Here is a 17,683-nt window from a genome sequence, read left to right as displayed (position 1 = left end):
GTATAAAAAGTTACAGAAAATACAAGAAGACACACATAGACTATTCACTATAAAATAAAAGGGAATAAAACGGAATACAACTTTTACCAAGATTTACCCTGCGACTGGAGCAAGTCAGAGAGTCTGTAATCCGTTAGTCGATCGAACCAGCTCCATATGAATTACAATGTCCCAATGTCAGGGTCCTCAATGTAAGGGGATATGGACGTATGTGGGACATTAGTTCTTGGCCAATTGATTCTGGGGGGTGTTCCTGTACCCGCCCACAGGATGTTCTGGGTGCTGAACTGCCCAAAGTCAATTGGACCGAGACCAGCTTGAATCACCAAGTCGGGGATTGAATTTCGCTATTGATTACGCTATCCAAAATGAAAAAAAAAAAAAACATTTTGCCCATAGTTCTTCTTAAGTTTATACTTTTTACTAAATCTGGAGTTCTCCATAAACTATTATACTGACAGCCATGATAACATTAGGTTTATGGACAGGAACAGTGTTGGTGTTTTCAATACAGTGGCCTGCAATATCATGTATTCCTTGACTATGATTCCTTTTAGTGATAGGACTCACATTATACATTATTAAAGGACATTAATGATACAAGAGAAACTTGAGTGAAGATTTATGTAACTGGGCATTGTAAAATTTTAACAGCCCTGCTAGCCATTTGCTGCAGAAATCACTGTAGATAGTACATGAAGTGAATAACTACAGGTGAATTTCAGTACAGAGTAAAACTTTTTTTAGATGGTCTTTCTGGGAGCAGTGGCAGTTTGTAGAGCATATGATAGCTTCATACAGTATTATTCTATTACACGTTGACATTCAAGGAAATCATTTATTTCCCACACAGCCTAAATTCAGCAAAGACACAATTTCATGTATCACATATAAGGTTACATCATATGTGAGCTTTAACATGTTACAGCAGAACTTCACTCCCTCAATCAAAATGAACTATTTTTAATCCTGATGCTGCTATCATTAGTAAATTGATAGGAAGGTATATTATATTTTCTTGTTTTAAACTTTTTTTTTTGTTAGATTTCTTCAGTTTCTTCCTGGCAAATGATATCATACATCCCAGGAGTCTTCAGGTTTCAGCTAAGCACACCCTCCTGCCTGCATGCTTGAGCCAAGGGCAGACTGATTCCAGGAATTAAATGCTACATGAATCATCTGCCCTTAATCAAGATGGCCACAACCAGAAATGCTTGGGGGTGTTTTTCTAAATGATTTCTCACCAAAATAAAGCATGGAGACATGGATGGATGGGGGAGTTTGAATGAATATTAGAGATGAATGAAATTGCGTTTTTAGCTTGTGGTGCTCAGATGCAGCGTAGTTCTGCTTTAAGGCCAAAATTTGTTCTTACCATTTTAAAGTGTTACTAAACCCAGGACCCTGCATTCACTATATCTGGTCTCCCACAGTACACAGAACATGGAAATGCAATTATTTTAGTGAATATAAACTGCTAAATACTTTTTCTCATCAACGGTTAGAGCAGTCTTGTGACTTCTATCAGTGTCCAGCTGAGCACTGGTTACAGCTTGTAGGAAGAATTTTGCTCCATTTTGCTCTAGGAGGATGCAAAATCCCTGACCCTCTGTCTGGACAGTTCTGGTTGGCCCAGTGCTGATCACATGCATGCAGGGGCGGACTGACCATTTGCAAACTCGGGCACTGCCCGAGGGCCCGGGGTCAGTAGGGGGCCCCATGAGATGCCCTGGTACCTTTTTCATAGCCTTTTTTGAGTTTGGGCAAGGGCACAGGGGCCCCATGATCCCCTATTGCCCAGGGGCCCCATGAGTTTTTCAGTCCGCCTCTGATCACATGCACTCTCCCAACAAAAAAAACCCCTCTCTAGCAATACACACCAAACTGAGCATGTGCAGAGTGTCTCCACACATATGTCTTATCAGCAGATAAGAGGGGGACACTGGAAGAAGGGGAGAATCAGAGAAGAGAGGCTCAAACTTCCTTTTTACACAATGCAGAGGATTAACCCCTTAGGTTCTACAGTGAGTATAACAAGCATGCTTTACTACATATACAGACTGATTTTACTGTTGTGGGTTTAGTAACACTTTAAGATCTGCAGCTCTCAGTAAAATAATACCTGGTAATCCTGTCACGCATGTCCTAGTTCAGGCACCTCTTGTTATAGGGTGACAACGCTTTTTCCCTGTCTTCCAGTTATGCTTCTTTGTTGTCACCGAGTTACATGGGCTTACAATGGAGACTGCAAATGCCTGTCCCAAGATATTATTACACAGACGTGGTGCATTGTTTTCAACATCAAGAGACCCATTGTGAAAACACACACACAGATTATCAGAACTGAGATACAACAAATGAGGAAGAAAAAAAAATAAAAAGTATATTATTTAAAAGAAAAGTTAATTATTTATGATAGACAGTGCTAGACAGCAAGCTAAATTCCATACTGATAGGGTTCTTCAGGGCCTTATCTGGGGAAATTGTATCTCACATACAGTAAGCAAGTCAAACTCATTCATAATTTAACCTTTGACGCTGACCGCACGCATATATGTGGGCCTTAATGCCGAGCGACCACATAAATGCGGCCCTGATAAAACTACTTACCTGCTGAGAACACGCTCCCTGCAGGCTCCCAGCATGGTTGCCGGTGGTGAATGGTAAGCTCCCAATCCATACTTGCGATTGGTAACTTTCTGATCATGTAACCGCTGTAATAGCCCGTCACAGCGGTCAGATGACCCAAAGGCTCGCCTGCGCCTCCTGGCTTTTAGAACCCTTAAAGAACCAGGAGGCAGTTGGCTCCAAGAGGTTAATTAACAATATATCCATAACAGAGAGTGATTGATTCACATAGTGTGCTGTCATTGCAGTCTGATCCACCTCTGCACCTCTGACAGTGCAGTCGCTCCAGGCTCCAGCTACTTTCCTTTGCAGTGCTTGCACTACATTGCTGTGAGCATAACAATGTTTCTTTCCCCTGTCTTTCCAGTCTACACAAGTCGAAAACTTTTCCATCAGAGTCCCTCCTTTCACATCAGGATCACCCTTCATATTAGGAGCCCTCGTCACATGAGAGTCCTTGCCCTTTTTGCATCAGGAGCCTCCTTCACATTACAGTCCCCTATATGCCTCAGAAGCAGGGGCGAACTGACCATTCCAGCACTCAGGCACTGTCCAAGGGCCCAGGGTCAGTAGGGGGCCCCATGAAATGCCCCTGGTACCTTTTTTATAGGCTTTTTTGAGTGTGGGCAAGAACACGGGCCCCATGATCCCCTATTGCCCGGGGGCCCCATGAGTTATCAGTCCGCCCCTGCTCAGAAGCATCCCTTTACATCAGAGTTCCCTTTGCATCAGAGCCCCCACTCACCAATGACCTCAGAGCCTCCTCATATCAGTGACCTTAGAGCCCCTTACATTAGAGTCACTTCAGCTCCCCCCCCCCATCAGATGCCTTAATACAGCAGCAGCATCATGGCAAAATGTTGAGTGTGGAGATGAATGCTGCCCACCTTGGAATCAGCATCGTGCATGTCCATGGTGCAGGTGGGCAGACTCGTAAGTGTGGTGTGATGCCATTAAGTAGAGCATGCATATCAAAGTCCTCGGAGTCCAGAGTTCCAGTGCCGACAGGCTGCCATACACAACTCAAATAAATTCAAGCTGTGTATGTCCTCTTTAAGAGAAATCCTATGCAGATAGGGACCAAAAAAACAAACCTGCAAAAATATGATGACTCAAATTATATTTTGTGTCCAATCAATATGAACTTTATAGAAAATCTGAAAGGTGGTATGAGTTACCTTGAGCTAGGGACTTTTCTAGAGTCCTAGTAGACCTGGAGCACCTCTAGGCACACAGATTAAAATGTTGAGGGGCTGGTAGGAAACCATAATTACCACTTTGGAATAAATATAAGACTCATGTTATCTTTTTATTTGAACAAAAATAAATTGGTCTAAAAACTAATGTCACATATTGGTGACAAAATGAATAACAGATGGCCTGAAAAGTAGATACGGTATACAATATTCCAACACATTATAGTGCATAGAATCTCCGTATCTCAAAGGAGACCGGCAACATGCATTAGAAGACCAAGGGCATGTGCCAAAGGTGCCAGGGATGGAAATTTCAGGAAATACAAGTCTCTTAGTGAGGAATTGAGGTAGCGAACTCAGTGCTAACTCAGTGTCAGCAAGCTACATTTTTTTTTTTAATGAATCTGTTTTTTTCCAGTACAAGTGCAAGAAAGACAAAGGATCCATCTCATATGTTAGAAGGTTTAATAAAGTGAAAGATTAACAGCAATAAAAATGAGCTCTATTTTTTTTTTTCTGGCAGTTACAATTTTTATTTTTAAGTCCCTGCCTTCTACCTTCTGCCCCATTGGTGTCACTGTTGTTTAAATTAGTTCCCTACAATGACTTGACAATTGTTTTTCCTTATACAGTATATTCATTCTAATGGCCTTGTGGTTATCCCTGGAGATGCAGCTTTCCTTCTATCAACAGACAACATTGTCAATTTCAGTTTGATTGGGAAACATATTATTAAATACATTATATAACATTTACTAAGAGAACCTAGTTTTGTTCCTCTTTTTTACCTTTAGACTGAAATAAACAATAAAATTATTTTGTATACATTTTGTTTCCCTTTTTTTTTTTTACATATGTTCGTAGTTTTATCCTAACATGTTTAAGACCCGATTCACATATATGCGAAATGAATGCATTGTGAACCAGATGCGATTTTTGTGACATGTAAACTAAAAGCTTTTTCTATGTAGCCGGTTCACATGTGTGGGCCAGCTGCAGTGCAATTTAAAAAAGTATGATTTTCGGCCCAGTTCAGGCGAGCTTTCCAATGTCATACACTTTAACAATTTGCATTGACATTGAACTTGAACCTCTGAATGAAACAGCACTGGACAAATCGCAGTGCAAAACTGGCCCTGCACATATGTGAATCCAGACTAAAAGGGAGCAGATATATTTCTTTATTCATAAATATATATATATATATATAAAGTTTGAAACTGTATTGTGTGCCACTTTGTACATATACAAATGAGTATAGGTTCATCACTTGATAGACCTCAAAGTATCAACAGACATCATATACATTCCACCGGACAGCCAGGGTTGACACAGGCCTATATAATATCGCAGAGCAGAAGGCTTCAAGGCTTCAACTTTTTTTAGTAAATGAGATAGAACAGACAGTGCCGCATGAAAATTCCTACTGCTTGTACAATAAGGCACCTAGATGATGGATATACAGCTATAGAAGCAGTTTGTAGCAGGGAACATACAGTGATGCTTTAGGTAATTGCATTTACAAATGTAATTCCTATATTTATCAGGTTGATATAATGTGACAAAATATTAAACATATATTTCTGAATTTTCATTGGAAAGCTTAATTTTCCTGACTGAGAAAAAAATCTGCTGTTTGCATACATTTTCCATAGCCTGAACTACATTTACAAACAGTAGAGAAAAGGACATGAAGATTATGTAACAGCGATTATGCGAAATTACAATTTTTCCAGTTTGATGCAATTTCACAATGAAGCTTTCAAAAAGTTAAGACTTTCCTTTATGTTGATTCCTTTTTTGCAGGATTTCTCTGCCCTAGATGATGTTTAGGAATATGGGGGTGCAGTTAGGGCCTGATTTAGGCCCCTCATACACAGAGTTGGTTTAATTTCTCAATGACAGTAACACATTTTTAAAATGCATGTCACAAAGTCCTTTTGAGGTCACGCGTATTTAGTCATAGGCCACCTTTCTTAAGAGCTTAAGCACTTTATGGGGTTAACCAGTCTAAAGGCAAACAGACTTTGCAAATGCAGTTGCACTGATTTTCTCCAATCCAATCATGTGCAATTTCCTTGCACCTGAATGGACATTCTTTACAACGTGAAGCTTTGCCAAATTTACATTTACAAAGAAAAAAAGAGTGCAACTGCACTTGCAAAGATATTTTAGAAAAAAATCTGTCCTATCTATCTATCTATCTATCTATCTATCTATCTATCTTTCTACTATAACAGGACCTTTGAAAGTATACTTAGGTATTTCAAAAACAAGGGATCATTTGGAAAACAACATTTATACACAATTAGACCATATGTCACGGTGTACTGGAGATAACATGATGCACTCCAGGGAATACTCTGTAATCCTGGCTATTAAAAAGCAGAGCAAATGCTATTATACTCAAGAAACACTGAGATATTGCCATTGGTGTATTGTATCTCTTTCACAGGGTAACCCCCTCACAATCTGAACATGCAAATACAGTATATATTCTGACAGAAAAATTAGGTATAACATGGATAAAAAGTGTTACTACTTCCAAATTACTGCAAGTGATGTACAGTTGTGTTCAAAATAATAGCAGTCAGACATCACTAACCTGATCAATCACTATTTTTGGTAGAAATGATATTTCTACATGGCAAATAATTTACTAGCAGGTGTAGTAGAGTAATAGAAATCCAACAGACCCAACAGTCATGACATGCATGCTGCTGATTCTGTGTAATTGAATCACTAATTGAAAGGGGCATGTTCAAAATAATAGCAGTGTGGAGTTCTATTAGTGAGGTCATTCATTCTTTGAAAAACACATGGCAATTATTGCCCTTATTTAAGGAAGGAAGGCAGCAAATGTTGTACATGCTGGTTACAGTGCATTTCTCTCTGAAATTCTGAGGAAAATGGGTTGTTCCAGACATTGTTCAGAAGAACAGCGTACCTTGATTAAAAAGTTGATTGGAGAGGGGAAAACATATAAAGAAGTGCAGAAAATGATAGGCTGCTCAGCTAAAATGATCGCAAATGCTTTAAAATGGCAACCAAACCTGAAAGACGTGGAAGAAAGCAAAAAACTACCATTCGAATGGATAGAGGAATAGCCAAAAGGGCAAGGACTCAGCCAACAATCAGCTCCAGGAAGATCAAAGAAGGTGTAAAGTTACCTGTGAGTACTGTTACAATTAGAAGACGCCTATGTGAAGCCAAGCTATCTGCAAGAAGCCCCCGCAAAGTCCCACTGTTGAAAAAAAGACGTGCTGAAGAGGTTACAATATGCCAAAGAGCACATTGACTGGCCTAAAGAGAAATGGTGCAACATTTTGTGGACTGATGAAAGTAAGATTGTTCTTTTTGGGTCTAGTGGCCGGAGACAGTTTGTCAGACGACCCCCAAACACTGAATTCAAGCCACAGTACACTGTGAAGACAGTGAAGCATGGTTGTGCAAGCATCATGATATGGGGATGTTTCTCATACTACAATGTTGGGCCTATTTATCGCATACCAGGGATCATGGATCAGTTTGAATACATCAGAATACTTGAAGAGGTCATGCTGGCTTATGCTGAAGAGGAAATGCCCTTGAAATGGGTGTTCCAACAAGACAACGGCCCCAAACACACCCGTAAACGTGCAACATCTTGGTTCCAGACCAACAAGATTGACGTTATGGAGTGGCCAGCCCAATCCCCGGATCTTAATCCAATAGAAAACTTGTGGGGTGACATCAAAAATGCAGTTTCTGAGGCAAAACCAAGAAATAGAGAAGAACTGTGGAATGTAGTCCAATTATCCTGGGCTGGAATACCTGTTCACAGGTGCCAGAAGTTGGTTGACTCCATGCAACACAGATGTACAGCAGTTCTCAGAAACAGTGGTTATACAACAAAATATTCATTAAGTGATTCAAAGGAAAGCAAGATCTTCAAACATTTTTCAGTTTATATAGTGAATGTTTGAGTTTGTAAAGAAGAATACAAACACTGCTATTTTTTTGAACAGTCTAATATTCCCTTTTCTTCAATTTGTTTAGAGGAACAACACAAATTTGATCTATTTTTCTTCATGTTTTGATTTGGAATAGAATGTGTAGTGTTCCCAATGCATTTGTGTGCATGGAAATAAAAGCTATTAGAAGGATTTTGAGCTTTATTCACTTTGTTCAACACACTGCTATTATTTTGAACATAACTGTAACTAACTAAATACATATTTGGTGAATTTAATCCTTAATTTGTGTCTGCCTAGATATCGATCCATTTATGACTCTATTACCTATATTTCGTGTAAACAAAATTAATTTTACTTTGCCTATGCGTTACATAACATTTCAAACACTGATCTCCCATACCACCCTTTAATCTACCTACCCGTTCTCTCATTACCTTTCAAAGCAGTAGCAAAGCTAAAAAGACCAACTATACAAAATACATCTTATACTTAATACTCACATTTATTAAACATTCACATAATTTCAACTGATGTTTAATTTACTTTGCAATTAACAAGCCGATATAACAAAACACTTTCATTGTATATTTAACAGAGCAAAAGGGAGCAAATAAGAGAAGCCCGTTAATTGGGGTTTACATACAATTTAAAGCGGAGCTCCACCCAAAAGGGTAAGGTCCGCTTTAAGGCATCCTCCCCAGCTCCTGTTTGTGAAACAGAGCTTTTGGGGAGGATGGGGGGAGTGGGTGCTCAATTTTGACAGGTACCCACTACCACTTACACTCTGACCACCTAGGCGATTGGAAGCGGAAGTTCTCCTTCTCACCCTCCCTCCCACAGTTTTCTGGGACACGTAAGAGGTCACAGAAGACTTCTGAACTATTCACAGTGCACAGCTCTGGTCACACATGAGCAGTGGGCACCGGGCTATAAAGCCGCAAGCTGTCACAGCCGGGTGCTCTTATCTTACTAAAGATGCCGATACCAGGGAGAGAGACACACTGACCGTGTTGATGGGGGAATTGCAACAACTGTGTATTGCAAGGGCTTTCCGGATTCGATACAGATTAATTGGATAGCTTAGGTAGGTCCTCATATTATATAGTTTTGGTAAATCTGATGTAGATTTTACAAAGAGTGTATGGTTAGGTTATACCATCTCTAGTGACCCTTGGTCAGCTCAGATGGGCTGTTAAGAATGGACTTTCTTTGTAGCTTATTCTGTATATTGTCTCCCACTATAATGTAAAGCGCTGAGCAAACCGTTGGCGCTATATAAATCCTGTATAATAATAATAATAATAATAAAATAATATACAGTGGGGAAAATAATTATTTGATGCTCTGCAGATTTTATAAGTTTGCCCACTTACAAAGAAATGAAGGGTCTATAATTTTTTATCATGGGTGTATTTTAAATGATAGAGACAGAATATCAAGGCAACTCCATGACCTTAATGTGCTTCTTCTTGAGCCACTTCTTTGTTGCCTTGGCGGTATGCTTTGGGCCATTGTCATGCTAGAAGACCCATCTATGACCCATCTTCAGTGTTCTGGCTGAAGGAAGAAGGTTCTCTTCCAAGATTTTACAATACATGGCCTCGTCCATTGGCCCCTCAATGTGGCAAAGTCAGTCTGTGCCTTTAGCAGAGATACAGCCTCAAAGCATAATGTTTTCACCTCTGTGCTTGACTGTAGGGATGGTATTCTTAGGGTCATAGTCAGCATTTTTCTTCCTCCAAACACGGCGAGTCGAGTTAATGCCAAAGAGCTCAATTTTGGTCTCATTTGACCACAGCACTTTCTCCCAATCCTTCTCTGAATCATTTAGATGTTCACTGAAAACTTCAGACGGGCTTGTATATGTGCGTTCTTGAGGAGGGGAACCTTGTGGGCACTGGAGGATTTCAATCCATGGTGGTGTATTGTGCTACAAATGGTTTCTTTGGTGACTCTGGTTCTTACTGCCTTGAAATCATTCACAAGCACCCCCCCATGTAGTTCTGGGCTGATCTCTCACTTTTCTCATGATCATCCTTACCTCATGAGGCAAAATCTTGCATGGAGCACCAGACCGAGGCCGATTGATGGTTATTTTGTATTTCTTCCATTTGCAAATAATCACTCCAACAGTTGTCTCCTTCTCACCAAGCTTCTTGCTATTGGTCTTGTAGCCCATTCCAGCCTTGTGCAGGTCTACAATCTTGTCCCTGACATCCTTTAAAAGCTCTTTGGTCTTGCCCATAATGATGGTGTGGTCTGAATGGAAGAATGAGATTCTGTGGATCTTTTTACACATAACGAGTTGTTGTTAGGAGCACCTTCTTATATTGACAGGACTAATCTGTGTACCACATAGCCAGTCTGTGGGAGCCAGAATTATTGTTGGTTGGTAGGGGATCAAATACTTATTCACTGAAATGCAACACAATTTATAACATTTGTAGCATGTGTTTTTTCTGGATTTTTGGTTGATATTCTGTCTCTATCATTTAAAATACACCTATGTTAAAAATTATAGACCCCTCATTTCTTTGTAAGTAGGCAAACATACAAAATCTCCAGGGGATCAAATAAGTATTTTCCCCGCTGTATTTTTCATAAAGAGTTGTTTAGTAGAGATGATGACTGTTTATATGCGCAGACTGTCATCATGCTGTATAGCTACACCCATGGGCGGACTGACAACTCATGGGGCCCCCGGGCAATAGGGGATCATGGGGCCCCTATATCCTTGCCCAAACTCAAAAAAGCCTATGAAAAAGGTACCAGGGACATCTCATGGGGCCCCCTACTGACCCTGGGCCCTCGGGCGGTGCCTGAGTTTCCAAATGGTCAGTCCGCCCCTGGCTACACCCTTTTGTTAGTTTCAGAATATTATTATTCTAATGAGAGGAAGGAATGGCAAGTTAGATAACACTGTGTTACCCCAAGCAAAAAGTGCCATGGTAACTTTTATTTCCACTACACATAGGTAGTTTACTTTACTTTATAGCAGCAGAGGCTGGAGATTGGGTAATGGGTATACTAATTTTTATAAAAAAAAAATTAAGTTGTCCTTTAAATGCACACAATCAGCTATACTTCTGAAAATACACATATTCTTGATTGATCTGCTTTAATGTAGATTCCATTGCCATTCGTGAGCAAAATTAATAATTCTGCATATGTAAAGCAATTTGCATATTGGAAAACATGGACACGCTTTTTATTATCTGATTCATAAACAGAAAAATGTGTATTTAAATAAATATTCAACAATAAATCCTTATATCATGCAGTATGTCGCCAATGTGATTAAATATTTAATTGTTTTCAGTGTGAATGCTGTGGCAGATATTAATGGCCCTTCAGTAATTTGTTGCAGTTCGGTCAATGTAAGTGCACTTCTAGTGACCTTCACTTGGTGGCAATACCACTTAATAAAGCATTTAGGACAACTCTGTCAAATGGACGTTGTGTCAGTGGTTATGTATAGCTTGTATTAGCCTCTCCCAGTTCAGCTTGTGTTATTTGCGTGTTTTTTTTTTTATTATGCCTGCCCCAGCTGCTCATGTTCAATTGCAACATATGCCTTTTATTGCTGCAATCTGTTATGTCTAACCATATCAGAAGGTCATTTAACCAATTCTTTGATCCCTTGTCTCTTTATTAATTCGGTATCAAGGCTAGCATTACATAACCTTACATTACTGTGGGGAAATTCTATCCATCTAGTTTGCATAGGACTCCTATATGTGTCTGTATTTTTTCTAAAAAACCCAAAAGGAATACCTTAGCTGTGCACATGTTAAAATATGGTGAACTGCTCATACTCTACAAGACAGTGTCTGCTCTTATAATCCCTGTATATAAAACTACCTGCAAAGCTGCACATCTGTACAATGCATCAATGTATAGAACCTGCAGAAGGACTGACATTTTTTTGAAATTACATTTTTATTAAAAGAAAAATAAAAACAGTGTGGGGTCCCGCCCACCCTTTAGGTCGGGTAAAAAGGTTATGAGGAACCCCACAGTAATTTTTTTTTTTAAAGTGTGTGGGGTTGCCCCTAAAAGCCATACCAGACCCTTTAGGCCTGGTAGGACTTTTAAGGGGAACCCCATCTCTCAAAAATGGGGAAAAAGCATGGGGTCCCCCTTAAATTCCTACCAGAACCTTGATCCAAGCACAGGCCAGGAAAAGGGGGAGATGAACGAGCACCCATCCCCCTCCCTGTGGCTTACCAGGCTAGGTGCCCCTGGCTGTGGGACAGTTTCCCCATGCCATTGGTGACAAGGGCCTCTTCCCCACAACCCTGGGCTCTGGTTGTGGGGGTCTGCGGGGTTGACTTATCAGAATCTGGAATTCCCCTTGTGGTACATACCCCTACTCATCTACCAAAAAAGTGTAAAATGTGAATAAAAACACAAGTTTTTCCCAAGCCCTCTATTAAAAAAAAAAGCTAAAAAATGGTTACATCATTGTAATTCAACGTCAATCATGGCATCCAACGTTGTCATGATAGCTCTGACTTGCCGAAATTAAAAAAACTCTGACACCCACTGACCCATCCGCACCCACCAAGCATTCTGACATGTCGGTCAGATGTAAACAATTGAACGGAGCTAGTGGTGATGTCGCCATTAGCTCCATCCAATTGATATGTGATTGGCCAACGCATTGAACCTGACCTGCAATGCAGCCCGCCGAACTCCATTACTGTTCATGTGTTTGCCGAACACACAAACAGCGGATGTTTGAGTTGAACTTACTACATCAAGGCCGTCACTAATGTTAAATGCAGCACCAACATTTCATGCAATTGGAGTATTCTTTCACTGCTGCAGGCGGCTCTCCAGGATGGTTCCCAAGGCATTTATTTTTTTTTTTCAGGCACTTATATAGCGCTGTCAATTTATGCAGCGCTTTACACATATATATATTGTACATTCACATCAGTCCCTAACCCTCAAGGGGTGTACAATCTAAGGTCCCTATCTCACATTCATACATACACATACTAGGGACAATTTAGACAGGATCCAATTAACCTACCAGCATGTGTTTGGAGTGGGGGAGGAAACCCACGCAGGCACAGGGAGAACATGCAAACTCCAGGCAGGTGGTGCCATGGCTGGGATTCGAACCAACGACCCTAGAGCTGCCAGGCAGAAGTGCTAACCATTTAGCCACTGTGCTGCCCCCAAGGCATTGTGTATGCTCTAAATCAGCAGGATAAATGGCATTCACTGATTGATAGAGTGTATCCAATGCATGTAAACTGTTTTTGGCTTATTAAAGGACAAAAGATGACCATGAGCAAAGTGCCGTTACCAATAGCAACTAGTTTGAATCCTTTCATTATCTAGCTGAAATATGACTGACTATTGGTGATTGCTGCTTACTGCCTTGTGAAAAAGAAGAGACCATTAAAGGAGATGTATAGTCGCAGCATGTATAGTTGCAACACTTCACCTCCTGAAACTCCTCCTGTCAGCACCTCTGTAATTCAGAAGGCAGGCTCTGTGAAATATGTGACACAGCAGTACCTACTTGCAGGACATAGTAAATACAGGTCACAGAAGTAAATGTGTGGCGATCTTCACAAATAAGTTTACAAATTTCAAGATCGTTCAGATTAAGGGCTCAGGTACACTGCAGATGCTAAACTGACGTTCAGGAGCTGTTGAGCGTTTTTTTCAGCAGCCCCAGAACTCTCCTCTATGTTTCCCTATGTGTCCATGTACACAGTCGTTTACAGTAGTTTACAGGCAGTTGAATTTACAGTCACTTTTTGAACATACCAAAAATTGCGTTCAGGAGTAGATTTTACCTGCGTTTCAAATGCTTGTAAACATTTGTAAACGCTGTTAACCGCGTTTACAAGTATTTGCATTTAGACACATTTTTTGACAGGTCCATATCCAGATGCTGTCCAGAACCCTTTTTCATCATCAGAAATGCATGCAAAGCATATTCCCTGTACTCAAATGGACCCGGTACACCAGCGCAGTCAGTTCCAGGTTTCGCATGAAGGAAAAAATGTTAGAATGTGCCGCATTATTATGCTCATGATTGGATCCATAGTGAATACAACCAGAAAAGACAGGCCATCTCAACACATACTGCTCTCTCTGCTTCTGCTCTCTCTATTGCTCTCACAATGTCTGCAATAGTTAATTACTTACTATTTTTCAGTGCATTCTGGGCATTTGGGAGGGTCTCCTGAGGTTATCTTTTAAAAACGCTTCTAAACGCAAACGCGCATAAACATGGTATGCAAACGTGGCTAAACTGATGTTTTTTAACCTATGTTTTCTAGCAGTCAGTTTCCAGCAGTCAGAAGAGTTTTCCAAACGCCCCATGTACATGAGCCCTAAAAAATTATTGAAACAACATAGAAATGAATATAGTGATTTTATATAGTAAAATAGTTTTATTATTACACATCTACATACAGTAGTCGCCCCCAATTTGGCTTGGACAGTGCTTGTTGTGGAGCTCATCGGAAGCAGCCTTTGTCATATGTTTGTTTTTTTATAGGATTTAGTCTAGGCTCACACATAAGTGTTCTCCGCAACGCTTTGCAGAAACACACTACAGTCTATTTAACATGATTTTCTATGGGACACGTTCACATCTTTGCGTTTTCACCCAGTGCGTTTTTTGGAAACAGTCAGGGACTTTTTTAAATGCAAAAAGTTGCGTTTTTGGTTATATAGACTTCAATGGAGACACTGCAGAAAAGCATGTAGTGCATTTTTGTTGCGTTTTTGATTCATTTTGATGAATTTTTGTTTTAACCTCTTGGTGCCGGCCTCACACAAATGTGCAGCCTCCCAGCGTCTGGGCCTTGATGCCGAGTGGCTGCACATTTGCGTTCAATTAAGACAAACATATGTGCTGAGAGCGCGCGCCCTGCGCGCTCCCAGAACACATGTCTGGTATTAACGGAAAGATCCCGATCTCCTCTTTCGATCGGGACCTTTCCTGATCACATGACCGCCATGAAATCGAATCACGGTGGTCACATAACCCTAAAACCCTGCCCCGCCTACCAGCTTCTGAAACCCTTAAAGGGCTGGGAAGTGCCAATGCCAAGGGGTTAATCTGCCTAGCAACAAGAAAAAAAAATGCAAAACGCATAAAAAAACCGCAGCAAAAATGTGGCAAAAAACACAAAACGTACCAAAACGTACCGCAAAAAGCACTGCAGAAACAGATAAAACACAAACTGCATAGGTGTGAACCCAACCTTAGGATGAGCTTATGTGGCTCCCAAAAGTGTAGCATAGTCTGTGTGTCCCAACAGTTGTCGATGGATTGGCTCCTCTTAAGTTTTACATAAATACATATATATGTACTAGCTTTTCCATTTGTTTTTTAAAATCATAATATGTCAGCAAATATGGAAGTTGAATTAACCCTTTATGTAAGCCCATTACTGTTATTTCCTGCATCTGCTGGGTTTTATGCTGTGTCACTATACAGGATAATCATTTTGGCTTGTTCCTTGTTTTAACATAATGTGTCTATCTGCCAACATAATTAGATGGATATATTGTTGTAAGGACCCTAGCTGTGTGCACCTGGTATGTAGATTCCTAGGGCATGCTATTTATTTTATTGTGGCCTTCAATTATTTTGGAGGTGATTGCTTCAAATTACACTTGTGACATTACACAAAAGTGACTACAGAGATTTTAGATAAGTGATGTTTCCCCTTGTGTTGTAATTATGGTGAATAAATATTTATTTGTATGATAAATATTTTGATTAGGATAAAGTAAAATACACACATTTAAATTCACGATCAACGATATTTAAACAAAGCAAAATCAGAGCTAGTTGCTTCATTATTATGGAAATATGGTGAATGCTTTCTACCAGATTTTCAGATTATGTTTAGTTCAGTGATTGAGTGAATTCAGATTTATTATTGGTTATTTAGAAACTGGAACAAAGGACATTTAGTGGTGTTTCCATAGCAGCAAGTTACATGCCTTCTTTCTTATTTTACTATGCACATGATAAATACAGAATCTGCTTGGTTTCTATGGACAGCACCCTTAAAGCTGAATTCTAGAAATTTAGCCACTATGTAGTATGTGCTGGCCTACTATGAGTTAAGTCCAGTGAGGTGCATGCCACCTTCTGGACTTATCCCTTTAATTTACATCTGCAAGTTTTATGGAGCTCCAGGAGGATAGTTATCGCTACACTTGGGGCTCTGACAGGAGAGACGCTGCCTTCTTATACACAGCATCTGTGCCCGCCCCTTTCCCTCTGCTGCCAATTCACAGAAGCCTTTGTATTCTTTGAATGGGTTACCATAACACAAAGCTCTCTGGAAGTGGGAGGTGGAGGGTAGGGGTGGGCACAGCAGCTGTATGCACCTCTGCAGCCCCAGGAACTGTAGACCAGAGGGTCTAATGTTGGACCTCTGGAACGGTAGCAATAGCTTACTCCCAGCAGTCCTTAAAACTGTCAGATGTTAATTAAAGTGGTAGTAAACTCGAAAAGAAGGAAAAAAAAGGGAATGTTATAATGTGCAAGTATGCACTGCATACCAGCACATTATGTGAAACTTACCTTAAACGTAAGCTTTGCAGCGGCACACTGTCACTGCTGACAGGGCTTCTATCTTCATCCGGTCTTCATTCAGGGTATGCAGACTCCGGCAGTTTGATGGCCAAGCCACGATGATGTCGCTCCCACACATACATGCAGGAGTCATGGCCACAGCACAGAGCTCTGAAGGAATGGCATGGGTATACTATTCCTTCAGAGACATCACCGGCTTCATCACACGTAAATATCTTCTAAACAGTGTACGTTTAGGAAATATTTAAAGATAAAAAGTAGGTAGGCATGTAATAGCTAGTGGTGTCTGGGCCAGGTGGAGATATCCCAGAGTCTGCCACAGAGGACAAGCTGCTCCTGAGCCTGGTATGTCTGTACCGGACCGTGAGCTGCTGACCGAATGGAACCATAACCACCGTGGAATGCATGGGAGGCCAAGTCAAAAGTGAAGTCAAAGGGAGACCACAGACAAGTCAAGCGTCTACTGTATTTTTCCTGCACCATTCTTATCCTTTGTTTTTGTGTTAGAGTTCTGCTTTACCTATCCTCTGTAATAGCTTTCAGGGAGGAAACTTGTAGTCATTTTGTAATAGGGAGTTTTTGTGTTTCATATGCTGTTTCTGCATGAGGAGTGGTGATGGAAAATGTAGTGATATGTCTATGAGATATGTTCTGTTTTACAGCTGGAATTAGCTGTTTGTTGCATAGATAGAAATCAATGATGGGAACAGAGTGATAATTTAAAAGGTTAAGGGCCGTGTCTCAATTAACTGTGACACATTAATGTTGGCAACATTCTTAGAATTCAGTGCTGTGAAGATTTCTCAGTATGCCATGCTAGGCTTTTTGGAGGAGCTTTCATTGTTCGAATCAGTTGTATGCAATGCAGCAATTTTGTCACTTTTTGAGCTGATTGTCTGGTATATAGTATTTTGACACCTTTTGCTGGTTAACTAGTTTGTTACATTACATTTTTGGAGCTACGGTAGAGCCAGTACACTGGCACAGTAGACATTGCACTGCCAGGTTTGGGTTTAAGGTTTAGAGCAGAGGTCTCCAAAATTTCTAAACAAATGGCCAGGTTACTGCAGAGTGTAATATGCAGGAACTCAAACCAGGCACTTATAAAAGCAAACACAGTCTTTTTTGTTTTTCAGAATCAGGCAAACAACTTTCTTCAGCAAAAGCAAACATAAACAGTCCAAATTCTGGCATATTGGAAGAAAGCATGATGGCTTACCGCCAGTACACAAATCCTGCACCAGGGTTTAGGGTTCCCTAATGTCCTAGAGTGCTGCAAAGCTGCAGAAGCTCTGCAAACACTTCTTCAGTCACCA

Source organism: Staurois parvus, unplaced genomic scaffold (genome assembly GCF_062004578.1).
Source record: "Staurois parvus isolate SC_StPar_1 unplaced genomic scaffold, SC_StPar_1.0 ptg000572l, whole genome shotgun sequence".
In the NCBI taxonomy this organism is placed as follows: Eukaryota; Metazoa; Chordata; class Amphibia; order Anura; family Ranidae; genus Staurois; species Staurois parvus.
The sequence above is the reverse complement of the archived record's forward strand: the minus strand, read 5'-3'. Positions refer to the sequence as shown.